Source organism: Panthera pardus, unplaced genomic scaffold (genome assembly GCF_024362965.1).
Source record: "Panthera pardus isolate Hobbes unplaced genomic scaffold, ASM2436296v1 HiC_scaffold_25, whole genome shotgun sequence".
Classification (NCBI taxonomy): Eukaryota; Metazoa; Chordata; class Mammalia; order Carnivora; family Felidae; genus Panthera; species Panthera pardus.
The window spans coordinates 52,336,515-52,348,928 of NW_026526821.1; the positions used below are offsets into that span (position 1 = coordinate 52,336,515).

The window sequence follows — 12,414 nt, forward strand, 5'->3', positions numbered from 1 at the left end:
GTGGGATGGTAGAGATACAACAGTAGACATGGGAAGAGATCTTTACTCAAATGCAGCCATGGGGGTTGAGGCTGTTTTATCGTTGTCCTTTAATGATGAGCAACTGAATGTAGAAGGGAAGAAAAAAATTTATGTATGAAATATTCCACCTGTAGGTAATTTTTAGGGGATCCCTGAGTTATGAAAAGTTTGAGTTAAAAAAAAGAAAATCAGCCTTTATAATTTTTTTAATGATTTGAACTGTTATAAATCCACAAGCAATGGTTCAGACATGGTGCTTCTGAAGTATTTCACTCCTCCCTACCAGGCACAAGTTGCACCAAGAAGAGAATGGACTCCCCTGCCTCTGTTTAGGGATCAGGAGACAGTAGAGGTCAGTACTTCTAAGTGGCAGGAACAAACATCCCAAGGGGATGTTGGCAGCCATAATCACTGGTGAGCCTGACAGGGGTCTGAGGGGTGAAGGGGTTGGCACTGAAGAAATCCCTGATATCATATTGGCACTGCTGACAGAGGTACTGCCACCCACCCCTCCTTCCCATGTGCTAGATGAGCCCATTCGAGCTTGGTCCTTCACAACAGTGTAGGAATAAGAGTGCTCTATGGCCTCTTTTGTGGTGAGCCATGACGGGAAGTCAGATTGTCAAAGCATTTCCAGGAAATCCAAGGCCTCGGAGCTGACAAGGTGCTGGTTTACACTGTGAACAAAGAATTCCTATTGCTTATAGGAGCATCTGCCCAACATACCATTGAAAGGTGTATCAAATTCCATGTTGCATTTGTCAATATGGTCATATAAGTCTTCTGACCTCAGAACCTTGGCTGTTTTCAACAACTGATTGTAATTGTCACATCCATGGAAAAAATGGCTCCTTCCTTCCAGAAGATCATACTTGCCAGCATACAACCCAAGCTCCACGTATCTGACTTATGTATAATTGTACATCTTATAGCCTACAGTAGCTCAAGACCTTTGAAGTATCAGGAAGCAATTTGGACATTATAACCTTAATCAGGATGGTAAAACTCAGCCAAACCCCAATGTATTAGCTACAGCTTTCTGGGCTCATGACCCGTCATGATATTATGGAACTTCATGTCTCTGTGCCTAATTCTTATGCTGTGTAGTGGAGTATCATACTCTAGGACTTTCAGAATCTCACACATGTAAAATCAAGAATCAGTCTGTTAACATCTGGTACAATTGCTTGAAGTGTGTGCTGTTCATGTGTTCAACAACAGAGGCCCAGGGTCTTTTACAACACCTGTCAGTGTAATGATGTTGGGATTGACTCATAAATACTCCAAAATTTTTATTGCATGCTTGGTTTTCTTTGTCTTTATTGGATTAAGAATTTTAATAACTTTTTCATTAATGTGTAATATTGATGTTGGCATGGACCCAACATGTCAGACAGGGTGGCCAACAAAGCTGGACTTGATGTTTGGAGATCTGGCAGTCCTTGGGTTCAGAAACCCCTGGGGGGCAAGACCTCATTTCAACATGTTTTCTTCACTCTGTGGTGGAAGCGGCAGTGGTGTTTCTGGAGGTTGGCTTTGAACCTCAGTTAACTTTCCTTTTATTCCAAATCATTCTTTTATTAGTAGACATGTTTTACAAAAACTAACTCACATATATGCAAACAAACAAACAAATAAATCAAGTTTGTGGAAATTTATTTTCTCTCTTGTTACATAATAATACCAGCAGATAGCCTTGATTTTGCCTTCCCATTTTCAAAGCCTAAAATATTTACTTCAGACCCTTTGCTGAAACAGTGTTTTAAATCCCTACTGTAATACTTCTTTAAAGATGAAACATTTTTCTGTATATTTGTGAAAAATCACTGTATTCTTTTTGGTGTTTGCAGTTAATATGATTTGTACAATCAAAGTACATTGAATAGAAACCATATCCCCCCACATTTTGGTGTTACCTTTGAGATGTGACCCACACAGCACCAACATGCCCAAATTCCTGGCTTATGATTCCAAGGAACTAAGCAGTTTGATATCATATAAATAAATCTTGCAAAGAAGTCCCTGAATTCTGTATTGGGTTATTGAAAGGAGTTTATGTATTTTTGTCCCTTCCTAGTGCAACCTAGTATTTCTTTAGGGTCCAAATAGTACTTATGCACCAGGAGTTGACATTATTAACTTATTCTTGAATGTATAAGTTAAGGGGCACCTGGGTAGCTCAGTCAGTTAAGCATCTAACTCTTGATTTTGACTTACGTCATGATCTCACAGTTTGAGGGATCGACCTCCCCACATTGGGCTCTGCACGGACACTGTGGAGCTTTCTTAGGATTTCTTTCTCTCCCTTTCCCCCTCCCCCTGATTGTACTCTTTCTCTCTCTCTCAAAATAAATAAATAAATAAATATTAAAAAAAATAAAGTATTTGTTAATAATTTCAACTATGAAAGTACAAATAGTTTTAACAATGACTTCTACTTTGCAAAATTCAGTGGGGTTTTTTGAGGATTCCTTCAGACTAAACACTTTATTCTTTCCGGAAAGCCATTTGTGCCCTGACAACTGGTCTCCCCGTTTACTTCCTACATCTCTGGCAGTACTTCCTCAGCCTTGTTTCTTGAATTATCTGCAGTTGCTAAATTTTCAAATATTGAAGTTACTCCGGCCTTAGTTACTAGACTCCTTTCTTACTCCACAGTTTCCTTAGTTTATCTCAGTCATTCCCAAAAGTCTCAGCTACTATTTGATAACTTCCAGTAAGTATCTCCTCTCTAGCTTTTCACTCACAGATCCAGGCCACCCAGAAGCTTTTCCAGAGCGCCAGCTACACCACAGTAGGGAAGACACACTGGTCCTTCAACTTCACATACATACTCCTAGCTCTTGATGGTTTACCTCCCAAACTGACTTCCTCTTCCTGATTCCTATCTCAGTGATAGGTCCCAGTAGTCACTCAGTTGTACAAATGACAGATGGGGAATTGCCCCCACAGCCAGTCCAGGCCCATTGCCTGCAGCTCAAATCAGGTCATGCCATTTCCACTGATGGTTTTCTATTACCCTGAGGTGTGGTGACCAAATGTCCTGGGGCGCCCAAGACTGAGGCCCAACATGTGGGTCTCTTGGCTTTAAAATTGGGACAGTCTTGGGAAACTTGCTCCCATTTGCTTGAAACAAAGCAATTTCCGGGGATGTAGTACTCTGAGTGCTGGAACTCCGGACATCTAAGGCAAACTGAAGGCAGCCTGTTTGCCTCAGCCTGTTTTTAGGCTAAAACTAACCTAAAACCCTAGTTTTAAGACTAAGTGGTTAAAGTTCCTGAATACCCTGCCCCTCTTTCCTCTGTTCTCCTGGTTCCGTTCTATGAACATGTCATTATGCTTGCTACCTCAGGGCCTTTATTTGTGCTCTTTCTGTTGCTTTTCCTTTTCCTATAAATTGATTCTCTCTTCCCAACCATCATATTTTAGCTAAATCTTATTTCCTCAGAGAAATTTCTCTGATTTCCCAGACCAGGGCAGATCTCTCTGTTACATTCTTTTTTTTTATTACTTTTGCACTTCTTTTTAGCACCTATTAGAATAGCAATTATATTATTCAATGTGTGTCTCTCTGGCTGAAATGTAAACTCCATGAATGTGGAGACCATATGCACATGTGATTCTTCAGCAAGGTCCCCAGTGCTTGGCACAGTGCTTACTACGAGGTAAGTGTGCGTGAATATTTGTTCAATGAATATCTTCTTTTACCGTCCTATGGTTATGGTCTATTTCCACAGTGACAGTATTTCCATGAAAATATTCAAGTGGTCCTATTTTCTACAACTTACATATTTAATATCAAATCATATTACAAGTTCCTGGAATTATTGGTCCCTCCCTTTGTTTGCATTACAATTGTCTTTCAGCAAATAAAACTGACTGAATGACACAGTCCTCCCTCTCAAGGACTACATTCTAGGGAAAACCATGGCCACAAAAATGTCTGCCTCTGTTAGGTAGCCTCCATTTTTATCCTAGTGCATTTTGAAGCAAGACTATGCATTCCAAGAAGTCTAAAAAATAGACCCTCTCAATCACATCTCACTGAATGAATATTTTACTAAAGATACCATGGGGCCATGTAGAAGAGGAGTCACACTATAAGCCTCATACCAGGAACTCAAGGAACTGAGGAACAGAGATGACTCTGTTCTCCTCTGGGTGTCCCTCTCTTGATGTCATTTTCCCTATCCCTTTCACCTCTTACTGTAGCCTCCAAAACGTTCCTGTGTTGCTTCAGGATAATTCAGTCCCTCCCCATACTCTACATGCCTCCCACAACAAAACAAAATCCCACCCTGGTCCTATAAGTCAGTCTCCTGGGCCTTAAGCACAATCTTGGGAAGTCAGATTTCATTTCCTTTCCACAGCCCTCCTTTTTGGAAACCCCAATTTTTTCATCCATAATACATCAGTCCACAAGGAGTATTAAGGCAGCAATTACATAATTAGGAAAGACAAGTATCTTCTGAGGAAAAATAAGTGGGAAATATGGTTTATTATTTTCATCAAAATTGAAAAAAAAAAAATCCAAGGGAAATTGTGCTAGAATTTTGGTCAATAAGATCCTAGTAGCAACTTTTCTGCCAAGGATGCTGTTCCCTCATGAGCATAGAGTGCTTTACCACATGCTGCTCAACTGACCCCAGACATGCCCCTGTGCTATGCACTAGACACACAAAGGTGGTTCTACGGATAAATCCAGACTTTCTCTCATCAGTTGTGCCTCAGAGACCTCAGCTGGAGAGAACTGGCTGCAGGTTCTCAGGGCCCAACTGAGCTAATGGTGCGAAGAGAGGCAGAGGAGCCACCGAATATGCCAGAACTGCAAAAAATATGAACAGAGCCCAGCTCAATTACAGCACCTTTAAGGAAAGCTCTGTGCATGGAAAACACAATGCCACAGATCCTACTCTGGTTATCTTTGCTGCTTTCTGTGTTGACTAAAAATAACCAGTCTTGGAAGAATCCTAGATAGAGCCCAACAACGTCAGACCTGGAAGGGAATTGAGAAATCATCTGGTGTCTCTCCTTCACTCATTAAATAATGAAACTCAAGGTTAAAGGGGTTTGTGCCACTTGCTGAAGGAAGTCACTTGGTTATTTGAAGATAATGAAAACAAAGAGTCCTTCTAGTTTCTAGTTAATTGAGATCCAATCGTGAACACTACTCAATAAGGAATTTCCCCTAACATATATGGATTTGTAGTCTGCAGAAGCAACACAATCAATGGTGTCCATTTTTTAAAAACGAAAATCAGAGCTAAGTGAATTTTAAAATGAATAATTGATTAAAAATAGATTTAGTGGAAATAGTTGTAGTCATCAATCTGCTGTTAATGGCTTGGAACCTTAAAGTGATTTTTAATCATTTGTTTCTTTCCCAAAGGTTTTAATGCCATCTTTAAATAAACAGCAGGATTTAATCAGTTGAGTCGGATGGGCAATTTCCCTCTTGAGAACTAACACAGTATTAAAGCTCAGTGGATTTCACAGTTTCCAAACACAGCCTGTTGCAGTGGCCCTCATATTTCTATATATTCCTCTAATTGTGGATATCCAAATGTTTGATCATAAGTCACTATTAAAGTCAAATTTGAAATGTGTTGATATCCCTTTAAAAGTGTAAAGGAGGGGTGCTTGTGTGGATCAGTTGGTTAAGTGTCCAACTCTTGATTTCAGCTCAGGTTATGATCTCATGGTTTATGAGATCGAGCCCCAAGATGGGCTCTCCACTAACAGCACAGAGCCTGCTTGGGATTGTCTCTCTCCCTCTCTCTCTGCCCCTCACCTTCTCTCTCTTTCTCTCTCAAAATAAATAATAAACATTTAACAATAAAGAAATAAAAGTGCAATGAGCATATTGACCTCATGAGATGCGATCTCTAATCTTATATACAACTGCTTTACGGAAATCATTCCATATGGTGGCGGGGCGGGGGGGGGGTACATACAGGAGCCTGCTGGGGGCTGAGCAACAGGTTAAATTCATTTAGGGTGGGAAGTCGGTTTATATTAAGCATCCATTTTATGCAGCAACACTTTCTCTTTCTTCAAAGTCCTCAAAGACCAAAGATCTTCAAAGACCTTTAAGAGCTCCTATTCTTACTGTTGACTCTCAACACCCTTCTGGGCACAGAACAAGGCTGTAATACATATGAACTATTTGAGGGAGACATACAACTTAGTGTGCTTTAGACTTGATATCCATTCTCTTGTTCCATCTTCATGATAATTCTGAAGTGAAACAGAAAAGGTGTTATTATCACCATGTTATAAACGAAGATGGGGATGCAGAGAGATTGGGTGTCATGCATGCAGGAGCCTTGAGCTCCCTGTATTATCATCACAACACCAGTCAGGAAGGGAAGTAGTGTCTTACTTTGTATTAATTGGGTGGGAAATTGGCAGGTAAAACAGTTTAGTTATTGGCAGAAACTGAGAAAAACAGTCTGTACTGCTTCATACTTCCTTTCTCAGAGACAAGAGTCTCTGCAGACTGTAGTCTTACCAGAGGTGTGGGGCCATGTGTCTCTTGACTATTCTAGAAGTATATTCATAGCTCAGTTTGGGATCCTGGGTGTCAGGGTCCTACGTTCCCTGGTAGATGTCAGAAAGTGAAGATGGATGTTTGAAACAAATAATTGGAATTTATATCTCAAAAAATTTCTTCAGCTGCAACATTTCATGACCTCTGGTACTTTTTTTTTTTTTTCCTTTGGCATATGACCTCAGACACCAGGGGGTCACCTGTTTGTCTCCAGGACTAAGGACTGGTCTTTTGGGTTCAAGATTGGTGCAATTTTAAAATCCTATAATTAGTGTGCTGGAGTATAGTTCAGTGATTGAGTTTGAACCTAGGTTTGAAGCAAGCTGCTCTGCCACTCACCAGCTGTGTGAATAGAGGCAAGTTACTTATCTTCTCTAAAGCTTCCATTTTTTTTCATACTTAAAATGCCAAATAAAGGTTGTTGAGAGAATTAAATGAGAATCTGAAAAATGGTGTTGCACATATAGAAAACTTGTAAGTGGTATCCATGGTAGTTATTAATGCAACTGCTAATATTGCTATTCCTGGCTTATGTTCAGCAGAAGAGGAAGCACATGCCTAAAATTCCCTGAAACCTTGCCAGACATCACACATAAAGCTGATGGAAAGTACAAAGTATGCACTCCTTAACAGAAATAGACAGAAATCAATTCATCAACAGCTTTCTCCTTCAGCCCTGGTCAGTGCTGCCACAAAGGTGAAATCAATTACAGGTAGAACACACAAGAAAGAGAGAGAGAGATCCTAAAACCCAGTAGAGTGTCTGGCACAACCTACCTCTCCAAGTCAAATCTGCACACTTTTCCCTGTTGTGTGTGTGGAGGCTGACCTCTTTGCATTGCATCACCTGGGCTTCCTACTCACTGCAAACAAATGAATGATGAGACAGCACCCATATCAAGCACTCACTGGGGAAGGTTCAGGGAGGTAACATCAGCAGGACTAGTGTGGGTGCCCTGTTTCCCATCCATTCTAGAGCAACACACAGAAGTCTATCAAAGTTGGATGTTATTATGAAAACCTTGAGTTATGGCATTTTAAGCTGCATGGTTAGGGATGCACAGATCTCTCCAGCTGTGATTAGGGGCTGCACAATGTGGCAAACACTTGGACTCTAGCGTTTTCCTCTCCGCTGAGTGAGTGTGTTGGGGGAGCGCCAGCTCTGGGCATCCAACCCGTGAGGTTTTCCAGAATACATGGTCTTAAGCATTGGGCTGTAGAGCTTTCCATGGAACTTAGAAGGAGAAGCTATTTTGCTTGGAGATCAGTCTGCAGAGATCACTCTTGGACATGTTAAATTTACCTCTCACTTGTCAAATTCTGGTTGTGTTTGGACAACGAGAAGTACCATCGAGACACTGCAGAGGGGACAGACAGAGAGGAGAGGGCATATCTTCCCACCTCCCTGGGGCATCTTGAGTCCAGCCAGGCCACAGCCCTCCTTCTACCTGGCCCTCCTACAGCAACAGCCTGCTGCATCTTAGCCCTTTCTCTTGCCTTTTAGGACCTAAGGCTCTTGCTAGTTCTGGTCACTTTCACCATCCTCTTCTTAGGCTCCCCTGTGTCCACACTGTTGTGATGAGTCCAGCCTTTGAACTTTCTTCTATTTGTTCATGTGAATGACCATCTGTTTCCTGCTACAACCTTGCCAGAGAGAACGTGGAAAGATGTCTAATTTATTTAAGATATGAGCATTGCTCGTTTTAGTCACTTGGATCCATATGGGTCTCTCTAAAACATCACATTCTCTTAATATTTTCAAATGTAGTTTTTACTCTAAAGAGAAAAATATAAGAAGGAATTTGAACTTATGTTACAAAGATAAACAATAAAAATTCTCTCCTTTGTTACTTCCTGTTTCACTATCTTAAGAGTAATTTAAAAAAACAAGTGTTATTGGAATTCCATACCTTACTGTGTAATCAAGGCAAATGTAGAAATAGGAAAGTTCCATTATTAGAGCAAAATTTCTCAAATGGTTTCATTGTCCAAAATGACTCATTTAGACCTGTCACAATTCTTTGTTTTTGTACCACGCTCTAAGCAAGTACAAATAAAAATAACCAAGGAGGAGGCTTACATATAAGCTCTGGTACTAGGGTTTTTCCATGGGAAATTGATTTATTCTTCACAAGTCTATAAATTCAATTTACCTTCATGACTTCCTGTATTGATACAAATGCCATGGATCCAGGGAAGGCTTAAGCAGACATGTCTGGAAAACATTTCTCATTTTTCTTTCTCAATTAGATGAGCTAAAATTGCATTACAGACTACTCTGTTCTGAAAGATCATAAATATATCTAATACCCGCTGTCTGGAGAAATATAAAATTGTGCAGGCAGCTGCCCTCTTGACCCTAGCTTGTAATTTTCTCACATCTTCCAGTGAGGCCAGTTTTCCCTACACTCATTGTTAGCTGAGATCTGAAGAGACTGTCTATTTTTATTTTATATGGATTAAGAAGTGGTTGATTTTCTCATGTCCACTTATATATGAGTAATAAAGTTTTAACTTCGTTCACCAAGCTTATGATAATTGGGTTTTAAAGCTGATTTTGGAAAAATCATTCATTCATTTATCACTCACTCATTCATTCATTGCCAGGAACTTTCTGTGAACATACAAGCTCTCCTTAATATGACTGCAAAGGAAATTAAAGAAAACAAAGTAAAAATGTATAATCAATCCTTTCATAAATGTTTGAGAATGTGCCAAATGCTGCATTTTGTGCTATGTTGGGAAATAAGTAACACAAAAGAATGAAGAAGTATGTCTGCATTTGGAGGGTTGTGGTATCCAATAGGAGAATGAAGGAGTAGACTCAATAAAAAGTCACTAATCAAAAGTTTGGCTTTATTCCAGGTAAACATATAAAATGCTTCTGGGTGAACTTGTTATTTAAAATTTTGTTACTTTTCCACTGTCGATTAGAACAATTACTTGAAATCCTGGTCTTGTTAGTAAGCACCTCGGGCAAAGGGTTAGCTTCACTCAGTATTTTTATGTCTCGGCCATCTTCAGACTGCCATAAGACTCCACCTGGCCTAACACAAGCATGTCCTCAGTTGAATTGCTAACAGATCTTGTTTAGTACATCAGGTATTCATTGGTGTTTATTGACCCAGTCTACAGGGTCTTTGAAAGGGAACAGGAGAACACAACATCCAAAAGCACAGATTCTAGAATCAGATATCCTGAGTGTGAGAGCTGCTTCTATCATGTGGTAATTGTGTGGCCTTTGGCAAATGATTTAACTTTTCTGTGATTCAGTTTCTGTGTGTGAAAGATGTAAATAACAAGCTAGAGCTTGTAAATTATTTAATATGACCATGGAAAATGGTCACTGAATATTGGCTTTACTATTGTTACCAACACTCTCTGAGGCTACAGGATCCTAAAGTCCGGCCCATGTCTAAACAGGTATCTGGTAAACCTAGGAAGTGGCCAAAAAATCACATGGAACTGTTAAATTCTTCATTTTATATACACTGATATATCTCTACAAAGTATTTTGAACATTCAGTCTTATTTAAGATAAGAATATATTTATCTCTATATAATAAAAAAGAAAAAATACAGTACAGTATAACTATAATATTTCTGCTCAAGCAGTGAATCAGTACAGGGAAAAAAACCCCACAGAGACAGTAATCTAGAGTAGGAAAATCTAAAGAAATATTCTTGGGAACTTACATAAAGTGGCTTAGGCAGGGAGGTGATGAGGGCTCTAGTCATCCTGGAGTAGATGGAGTAGTTAATCCTGGAATATATTATTTTCAATAAGCTCTTGTTTTATTAAAAATTAATAATTTTAACTAGACATTTTCAATAAAATAAAATGCTAATGCTTCCCATTCATTCATCCAAAACTGTACTAAGTACATGCACGAGGCACAGTGGGTGCAAAAATTAATACGCTGTGTCCCCCGTGACCTTGTAATGAAGGAATGAGAGACATCACATAGATATGTAGGTCAAAGGTTGGTCTTCAAAGTGAGGAGTTTTTGAGGAGTGTGCAATATATTAATGTATAACTAGAAAATAAAACTAATTAAAAAATTAAGCAAAACATTCAAAATAGGTTTTGACACTGGTATTCTCATTTGGTTCATATGTCCAGCTGTTGCATGTTATGTGTTATATCACACATCCTCTGTACTAGGTATTAATGTATTATAGTATGTATATATTGTAAAAATATGTATGTATATATTGTAAAAATGTATGTGCATTATGTTCATGCATTATGTTGCTTATTTTTTAAAAAATTTTTTTAACGTTTATTTATTTTTGAGAAAGAGAGAGACAGAGCATGAACGGGGGAGGGTCACAGAGAGAGGGAGACACAGAATCTGAAACAGGCTCCAGGCTCTGAGCGGTCAGCACAGAGCCCGACGTGGGGCTCGAACCCACGGACCATGATATCATGACCTGAGCTGAAGTTGGACTCTTAACCGACCGAGCCACCCAGGTGCCCCTATGTTGCTTATTTTTGACTAAACTAACTTCATAAAATGGATGAGGCCTACAGTAGATACCTGTAAGGAAAGTGCAGACTGGGGGTAGTACTAAAATTTCCAGCAAAGCAGCAAAAGCAAAGAGAAAATGGCAGCACCACCCCTTCCCACTCCTAGAAGGACACTTCATCAGCCTTGTTGTGGATGAAAACTGTGACAATCCCGCAATGTCTGCAAGAATTGGATCAAAAGGAATTCTAAATAACCAGAAAGAATGTTTGATACGTGTATTTATATACAATATTGTTATCAATGAACATCACCTCAAGTGTGTATTAGTCTTGAGATTTTGATTAATGATAGTAGAATAGATTTACAATTTATAAACAATTTCATAATGAGAGAGGCATGTGGTCAACAGTTTGGATACCACTAGATTTACATGTTATAATTCCAGGAGAGAAACAAAGGGGGGCAGGCTTTATTTTCAATATTCTTTTAATCTGCCTTCATTTTCTTAAAAATATTTTTCTCTTTTTAGTTTTTTAATTTAATTTTTAAGTATAGTTGACCATGTTATATTAGTTTAAGATGTACAATATAGTGATTTGATAATTCTAGGAACTCCTCAGTGCTCACCACAATAAGTATGCTCACCACAATAAGTATAATCACCATCAGTCACCATTACATTATTATATTATTGACCATATTCCCCATGCTGTACTTTTCATCCCCATGACTTATTAATTTTATAACTGAATGTTCGTATTTCTTAATCGGCTTCACCTAGCTTGCCCATTCATCCCTCTACCCCCTGAATAGACATTTTCCCAAAGAACACATACTGAGGCCAACAGACACATGAAAGGATGCTCAACATCACTCATCAGCAGGGAAATGAAAATCAAAACTACAGTGAGATACCACTCATACCTGTTAGAATGGCTATATCAAAAAGACAAGAAATAACAGGTGTTGGTGAAGATGTGAGAACAGGGGAACCTTGTTCACTGTTGTGGGAATCATAATGGTACAGCCACTAAAGAAAACAGAATGGAGGTTCCTCAAAAAATTAAAAATGGAACTACCATATGATCCAATGATTGCACTTCTGGGTATTTACCCAAAGAAAATGAAAACACTAATTCTAAAAGATATATGCACCCCTACATTTATTGCAGCATTATTTCCAATAGCCAAGATATAGAAGCAACCTAGGGGTCTATCAATAGATGAATGGATAAAGAAGATGTGGTGTGTGTGTGTGTGTGTGTGTGTGTGTGTGTGTGTGTATGAAAATACTACTCAGTTTTCATTTTAGGTAGTTTAAAACAACTTTATCTCATTCCATTTGCACATTGACAGGTTTTCTTTGTATTA

General features: G+C 39.0%; 1 pseudogene; it reads right to left on the reverse strand.

The window, feature by feature from the left end:
* Positions 1–265: 265 nt before the first annotated feature.
* On the reverse strand, positions 266–1,356 carry LOC109258048 (casein kinase II subunit alpha-like; annotated as a pseudogene).
* Positions 1,357–12,414: the final 11,058 nt, after the last annotated feature.